General features: G+C 40.3%; 1 pseudogene; it reads left to right on the top strand.

Annotated features, from left to right (window-relative positions):
- The first annotated feature begins 7,643 nt into the window (after nucleotides 1-7,643).
- Nucleotides 7,644-7,743, top strand: LOC127089200 (uncharacterized; annotated as a pseudogene).
- The last annotated feature ends 886 nt before the right edge of the window (nucleotides 7,744-8,629 follow it).

The following is an 8,629-nucleotide window of genomic DNA, read 5'->3' as shown; positions in this document are numbered from 1 at the left end:
TCTAGCACATAAGGTGCGGATATGATGAAAGAGAAAAGAGGCGGCGTTTACCTTAGTATCCGGTTCGAAAACGCACTGGAGGAAAAATAACTCCTTCAAGTTAACCTTACTGTTGTTTGGTCTTCCAAAAAGTGTGTTTTGCAGGATACGGAGAAAATAACGGATGGTGGGGTTATGGATGTGGGAGAGAAGGAGTTCTTCCCAGTTGTAGGTATTTATACCGGAAATTTTCTTAAAAAGATCGAAAACTAGAACTGTGTTCCAGTTTGAGGTTGGAGGGATTCTGGCATGCAACAGACCTTCTGTGGGAAATTGTAGCATGGCACTCAATTGGCGTTGGGTTAGAGAGTACTCGGTGTTAAACATACGGAAGGTTGCCGTACCGGTTAGAAATTCACCTTCACCGGCGGGAGTGGTGTAGTCGTAAGAACTTAGGAATTCTAAGGTTAGGGAAGGGTAGGTGGGTTGGTTATGGGTGCAAAGGAAGGTTAAATCGGCTTTACGGAGCATCCACTCGATACCTTGGAGTAAGCCCAATTGTTGTAAACAAGTTAAATCGGGGTACCTGGTGGGAGCGACGCCTCGCTGTTGGAAACGCTCGAATTGCTCTTGCTGATAGTTGTCATCTCCGGATCGGAAGATGATATTTCCGAAATTTTGATTTCCCGCCATTGTGATGAATTTTTGAAGGGATGATTTGGAAAGGAAAAGAAGTGTGTTTGATATGAGAGAATTGTTTTGTGGTGAATGAAGGAGGTTTTGGTAGGTATTTATAGGAGAAGGGTTGGAAGGTAGAAAGAAAAAGTGGTTGAAAAGTAATTAAGTGTGGTAAATGAAAATGAATGGGGAATGTAAAAAAAATAAAGTGTAACGTTCGTCTCCAACGGCTCCTTAACGTTCACTTGTCTGAAGGGCGTTACGCTCGTCACAGGGGTGTGACGTTCGTAACAGGCGTTTTGCGTGCCGTTCGTCATGGAGTGTGTGACGCTCGTCACACCTCCTTTTTGGCAAGGCTTCAGTGGCGCTTCACAGAATTACTTTGGCGTATTTTAATGTTTTATTTTGCTTATGATCAGTTTAGTCTGCAGTTTTAATGCAATGTGCACGCTTACTTGCTTTGTATAATGATAATAGTAGGTAACAACAGTAGAACATAATAGCCATTGCATAATAAATTAATTAAACAGCTTCAATAAAATTGATCATAAAGTATTACAGGGAAGGAAAATAATGAAATGAAACAGAAATAAACATGAATTCAAACAACATTAATGAAAAAAAAATCTAGCCTAAAACTAAATAACTTAGAAAGAAATATAACTAAATTCCATCTATCTTCGGATCTCTGGCCGGAGGAGCAAAAGAGTTAACATGATGCCGTAACATACGTAACTGACTTGCCGTTCCGCTCATGCATTCTAGGATTTCAAGTCTCAAGTTATGGAAATCTTCCCTGAGGGCGTCTTGCTCTGACATCAAGGCTTCAATGACTGTTTTAATATCTGTTCCTGGCATATGATGTCGGAGATCAGGCATGACTGATTCTTCGGTCAGGACAGGCTGAGGAGGAGGATCAATATCATAGTAGCCGGAAGGTGTCTGAGGGTCAGACTCAGCAAGAGAGATATGGTCAACATAGTGCTCATAGTCGTCACAAATCTCATAATCTGGATGGATTCAGTGGATCCAGCCGGAGTTGGGGTTTCATTCAGGTTATAGAGCCAGTTCCTTTGATTATGAACACTAGTTCTAGGATCGGGCATGGTGAATAGGCAGAGAACCTGGTTATCAATAATAAGCTCGAACTCATCAGACCCTATGTTTGCTATAAACATAGTGTTGAAGAGGAAGGGTATACTCATAGTAGTAATGCCACAAAAAGGGTTAAGGTCAAGCATAGGCTGACGTAGTCCAATAGCATTACCTATCATAGTGATCAAACCGCCTATTCTAATGGGTGCTCGCTCATCCTGGATAAGGTGGTCCAAATTAGCTAACATAAAAGTAGCACCGTTTACTGGACGGTTCTGGGAAGCACAAAATATGATGAAGAGTTCATCACGTGAAACTGAAGTACTATTTGGCTTCTTCCCAAATAAAGTGTGGGTCAGGATCTTATGGAAATAGCGAAAAGCCGGGTTATGTATGTTTCCAGAGAGAAACTCATGTTCTTCGGGCTCATCATTTCCAGTCAGCTTACCCCAAAAGTGTTCAAGCTCTCTATATTCAAAAAGTTCTTCCTGGCTTACAGTGAATGTATCAAAGGAGGTAGGAAAACCCAAAAGGTTGGTGAAGTCTCTAATATTAAATTGGTACTCCATATTGAACATTCTGAACTGGATAAAACCTCTGCTAATTCCTTTTCCATGGCTAGGTAGATAGATTAATGAACTAAGGAATTCTAGTGTGAGTCTCCGGTAGGTGGTGAAATGTCTCAGGATAGGGGAGGTCTCCCATCCTATCTGATTCAGCAAAAACAGGACACTCTGTCTCAGTCCAAGGGCAGTCATAGCCCAATCATCAGCATATAAACTAGGTAGCATCTCTCTAGCGGCTAGTTCTTCAAACTTTCGTTTCTGAACCATTCCTCTGAACTTGATACCCATACGATCAAAATGTCCCATCTGGTTAGTGTTAACTAGAGAAAAGAAACATGAGTTTAAGTCAGGATTTGGCCAAATGCCGAAAGAAGAAAAGAATTATTATTATTATATATAGATATATATTTTTTCTTTTTGAATAAATCAATAATGAATACTAAATAGAAATTAAAAGAATAACTAAGAGAAAAATAGAGAAATGATAATAATAATAGAATAATAAAATAACAGATTAATTTGTGGGTTGTCTCCCACTAAGCGCTTTGTTTAAATGTCGCAAGCTCGACAAAGAAACTGTTAAATATAGTCTATGAGTCCTGGGGGCGTTTCGTCTAAGTGTAGAATTTGCGAATCCTCGTTGGTTTCCGCATAGTGATAATGTTTCAGACGTTGCCCGTTTACGGTGAACGGTTCTGTAGATTGTCCTTTTATTTCTACCGCTCCACTGGGAAAGATTTTAGTGATATGAAAAGGTCCTGACCATCTGGATCGTAGTTTTCCCGGGAATAACTTTAGTCTAGAGTTAAATAAAAGTACTGCGTCGCCTTGCTTGAAGACTTTCCTTGATATACGCTTGTCATGCCATTGTTTTGTTCTTTCTTTATAGATTTTGGCATTTTCATAGGCGTCTCTTCTGAGTTCCTCTAATTCGTTTATGTCAAGGATTCTCTTTTCACCGGCGGCCTTATAATTCAAATTTAAATTTCTAATAGCCCAATAGGCTTTATGTTCTAATTCTACCGGGAGGTGACAGGATTTTCCATAAATGAGCTTAAATGGGGTCGTCCCTATGGGAGTTTTATAAGCAGTTCGGTATGCCCATAAAGCTTCTGGTAATTTCAATGACCAATCTTTCCTTGAAGTGGCGACCGTTTTTTCTAGTATTTGCTTGATTTCTCTGTTAGATACTTCCACTTGTCCACTGGTTTGAGGGTGGTAAGGTGTTGCTATCCTATGTCTCACTCCATATTTAAGTAGTAGTTTTTCGAGTACCTTGGATATAAAGTGTGATCCACCATCACTGACTACTATTCTTGGGATGCCAAATCTCGGAAATATTATATTTTTAAAGAGTCTAGTTACTACTCGGGTGTCATTTGTTGGAGAAGCTATAGCTTCGATCCATTTTGATACGTAGTCAACTGCCACGAGTATGTATTTGTTACCGAAAGAGGATGGAAAGGGTCCCATGAAGTCTATCCCCCACACGTCAAAAATCTCTACTTCCAAAATACCTTTTTGTGGCATCTCGTCACGTCTAGATATGTTTCCCGTGCGTTGACATCTGTCACACTCCTTAATAGCCGCATGTACGTCCTTCCATATAGTTGGCCAATAAAAGCCAGCTTGTAGGATTTTAGAGCAGGTCTTGGATGTACTTGTGTGTCCACCATAAGGCGCAGAGTGACAGTGTTGGATTATATTTTCTACCTCTTCTTCGGGTATACATCGACGGAAAATACCATCGGGGCCTCTTTTGAAAAGTAAGGGATCATCCCAGTAATAGTGTTTTATGTCGTGGAAGAATCGTTTCTTCTGCTGGTAAGATAAAGTAGGTGGAACTATTCCGGCAGCTAAATAATTGACTAGATCAGCGTACCATGGTATGACAGATATAGCTAAGGTGGTTTCTACTTGCATGTCGGAGTTGTTCTTTCCAAAGTAGCTATGAGTTTATCATACGAGAAATCATCATTAATGGATGTTCTTTCTGGTTCAAGGTTCTCAAGTCTAGAGAGGTGGTCTGCTACTACGTTTTCAGTTCCTTTCTTGTCCTTGATTTCTAAGTCGAATTCTTGTAGTAACAAGATCCATCTTAGGAGTCTAGGTTTAGCATCCTTTTTTGTTAAAAGGTACCTGATAGCAGCGTGATCAGTGTAAACTATTATTTTGGCTCCTACCAAGTAAGAACGAAATTTATCTAGCGCAAATACCACTGCTAGGAGTTCTTTCTCGGTTGTGGCATAATTCATCTGTGCTTCATCCAGGGTTCTGCTAGCGTAATATATAACGTGAAGCTTTTTATCCTTTCTTTGTCCTAAAACAGCACCTACAGCATAATCACTGGCATCGCACATTATTTCGAATGGTTCATTCCAGTCTGGTGTCTGCATAATGGGTGCGGAGATCAATGCTTGTTTAAGAGTTTGAAATGCTTTTAAACAGTTATCGTCGAATATGAATTCAGCATCTTTCATCAACAGTCCGGTTAAGGGTTTGGTTATCTTAGAGAAGTCTTTGATGAATCGTCGGTAAAAACCGGCGTGTCCTAGAAAGCTTCGTACTTCTCTCACGGTTCTTGGGGGTTGAAGATTTTCGATTACCTCTATTTTGGCTTTGTCTACTTCAATTCCTCTGTTCGAGATGATGTGTCCTAAAACAATTCCTTCTTGTACCATAAAGTGGCACTTTTCCCAATTAAGTACTAAGTTTACTTTTACACATCGCTCCAGAACTCTTTCCAGGTTTTCAAGGCATTCTTCGAAACTTTGTCCGTATACAGAAAAGTCATCCATAAATACTTCCATGATGTTTTCGAGAAAGTCGGCGAATATTGCCATCATGCATCTTTGAAAAGTTGCAGGGGCATTACACAGACCAAACGGCATTCGTCTATACGCGAAGGTACCAAAAGGGCATGTGAATGTTGTTTTTTCTTGGTCATCAGGGTGAATTGGTATTTGAAAGAAGCCTGAATAACCGTCTAAATAACAGAAATGTGAATGTTTAGCTAATCGTTCTAACATTTGGTCAATGAATGGTAAAGGGAAATGATCTTTTCGGGTTGCTTTGTTTAGTTTCCTATAATCAATGCACATTCTCCATCCCGATTCGATTCGTTTAGTTATAGTTTCTCCTTTTTCGTTTTCAATAACGGTTATGCCTCCTTTCTTGGGTACAACGTGTACAGGACTAACCCATTTGCTGTCAGATATAGGATATATAATACCTGCTTCTAATAACTTGGTTATTTCTTTCTTTACTACCTCACTTAGGATCGGATTTAGTCTTCTCTGGTGTTCCCTAGAGGTTTTACAGTCTTCTTCTAACATGATGCGGTGCATACAAATAGAAGGGCTTATTCCTTTAAGACCGGTGATGTGGTATCCTAGTGCAGTTGGATATTTTCTTAAGATATGTAGGAGTTTTTCTGTTTCGAGTCTTCCTAGATCTGCATTAACTATCACAGGTCGTTCAAGTTCTAAGTCTAGGAATTCATATCTCAGATTTTTGGGAAGTGTTTTCAAATCAGGGGTTGGTTTGTTAAGACACTGCGTAGGATCTGGTGTTATTGCTAGGCATTGTTTAGATTTGTCCTCTAAAAGATAGTCTGATGGTTTGACTTCTCCTGACTCTGCTTCTTTTATGCATTCATCGATGATATCCATGAAGTAACATGTATCTTTTATTGCAGGTGCTTTCAAGAATTGGGAAAGAATGAATTCAATTTTTTCTTCACCTACTTCGAAGGTGAGTCGTCCTCGTTTTACGTCTATGATTGCACCGGCAGTTGCTAAGAATGGTCTTCCTAGTATAATAGGTGTCGTATCATCTTCTCTAATGTCCATAATTGTGAAGTCAGTGGGAATGTAAAACTGACCTATGCGTACGGGAACGTTTTCAAGGATTCCTACAGGATATTTGATGGAACGATCTGCTAATTGCACAGACATTTTGGTCGGTCTTAATTCTCCCATCTCTAGTTTCTTACATATGGATAAGGGCATAACGCTAATTCCGGCTCCTAAATCGCATAAGGCTTTGTCGATGACAAATTTTCCTATGTGACAGGGTATAGAGAAGCTACCCGGATCCTTGAGTTTAGGGGGCATGTTTTGGATTATAGCGCTACATTCGGCAGGGAGTGTAACGGTTTCGCTATCCTCAAGTTTCCTCTTATTAGAAAGAATTTCTTTTAAGAATTTAGCATATGAGGGCATCTGCGTAATAGCTTCGGTAAACGGAATTGTAACGTTTAATTGTTTAAGGAGATCAACAAATTTTCTAAATTGGCCTACATCTTTGGTTTTAACAAGCCTTTGAGGGTAAGGTATAGGTGGTTTGTAAGGTGGTGGAGGTACATAAGGTTCCTTCTTTTTTAGGGTTTCCTTATTACTCTCTTCCTTTTCCTTAGGTTCACTTTCCTCAATGGATTTCTCAGGGTTTTGGTTTTCTATCCTTGGGTCAGACGGTCCTTCCACTTCCGTTCCACTTCTCAATATAATTGCATGAGCTTGGCTTCTCGGATTGGGTTGGGGCTGTCCAGGGAATGTACCAGTTGGTGCAGCAGTAGGTGCTTGTTGTTGAGCTACTTGAGATATTTGCGTTTCCAGCATTTTGTTATGGGTAGCCAGGGCATCTACTTTGCTTGCTAGTTGTTTAAGTTGTTCGCCAGTGTGTATGTTCTGGTTTAAGAAATCTTTATTGGTTTGTTGTTGGGAAGCTATAAAGTTTTCCATCATGATTTCCAAGTTGGATTTTCTAGGGGTATTATTGTTAGGATTCGGTTTCTGATATCCTGGAGGTATAGATGGGGCTTGATTTGGAGACTGTCCAGGTGCGTATAAAGCATTATTACTCTTATATGAGAAGTTTGGATGGTTCTTCCAATTTAGGTTATAGGTATTCGAATAGGGGCTTCCTTGAGCATAGTTTACTTGCTCTGTTTGGATTCCAGTCAAGAGTTGACATTCCGCAGGAGTGTGGCCTTGGATTCCACAGACCTCGCAATTCTGAGTTATAGCAACCACGGCTGCTGGAGGCGATACGTTTAAACTTTCAATCTTCTGGACCAAAGCATCCACTTTTGCATTGACGTGATCAAGGTTACTTATCTCGTACATGCCAGTTTTCGGTTGAGGTTTTTCCACTGTTGTTCGTTCGGTTCCCCACTGATAGTGGTTTTGGGCCATGCTCTCGATAAGCTGGTAAGCATCAGCATAAGGTTTGTTCATTAGTGCACCACCTGCAGCGGCGTCTATTGTTAACCTTGTATTGTATAAGAGACCATTATAAAATGTGTGAATTACTAACCAGTCTTCCAAACCATGGTGTGGGCAAAGTCTCATCATGTCTTTGTATCTTTCCCATGCTTCGAAAAGAGACTCGTTGTCTTTCTGTTTAAATCCGTTTATCTGGGCTCTTAACATAGCTGTTTTGCTTGGCGGAAAATATCGGGCAAGAAAAACTTTCTTCAACTCGTTCCATGTGGTGACTGAGTTGGAAGGAAGAGATTGAAGCCATCTTCTAGCGCTATCTCTTAATGAGAAAGGAAAAAGACGAAGTCGAATTGCCTCTGAAGTGACACCATTAGCTTTAACAGTATCAGCGTATTGGACAAATACGGATAAATGAAGGTTTGGATCTTCGGTAAGATTTCCAGAGAATTGGTTCTGTTGCACAGCCTGCAACAATGAAGGTTTAAGTTCAAAGTTGTTTGCTTCGATTGCGGGCGGAGCAATACTTGAATGCGGTTCATCTTGCGATGGAGCGGCGTAATCTCTAAGAGCACGAGCTGGTTCTGCCATCTCGGTTAAAGAAGGAAAATCTTTGAGATCAGGAAGGTCTATAGGAGGGAGATTGTTTTCAGCACGATATTCCCGAATTCGTCGTAAGACTCGGAGATATAGTTCGATGTCGTTGATTCGTAAATAGAGCGGTTCGCCTTGAGAGCGAGTGCGTGGCATACAAATCAACGAAAGAAAGAAAATAGAAGAAAAAGAAACCTTAGTCTCTACAGCGTAACGGAAGAGTTACGATATCGATTGAATAAAAGTCCCCGGCAACGGCGCCAAAAACTTGATCGCTCGACTGGGTGAGTCGAGAATGGGATACAAACTGCAAGTGCACAGTTCTATCGCGTAGTTTTAAAAGATATCGATCCCACAGGGACTTATGAATCGATATACCGTTATCTAAAGTTACTACGTAAATCTAAGGTGAAGATGTTTGATTGTTTGGGGAAAAACTAAGAGCTAAACTAATGTCTAGATTAAATATTAATAAAACGGATATCGGTATGTAATTCG

The sequence above is a fragment of the Lathyrus oleraceus genome, chromosome 5 (assembly GCF_024323335.1).
Source record: "Lathyrus oleraceus cultivar Zhongwan6 chromosome 5, CAAS_Psat_ZW6_1.0, whole genome shotgun sequence".
NCBI lineage: Eukaryota > Viridiplantae > Streptophyta > Magnoliopsida > Fabales > Fabaceae > Lathyrus > Lathyrus oleraceus.
This window is presented reverse-complemented; position numbering and strand designations above follow the sequence as displayed.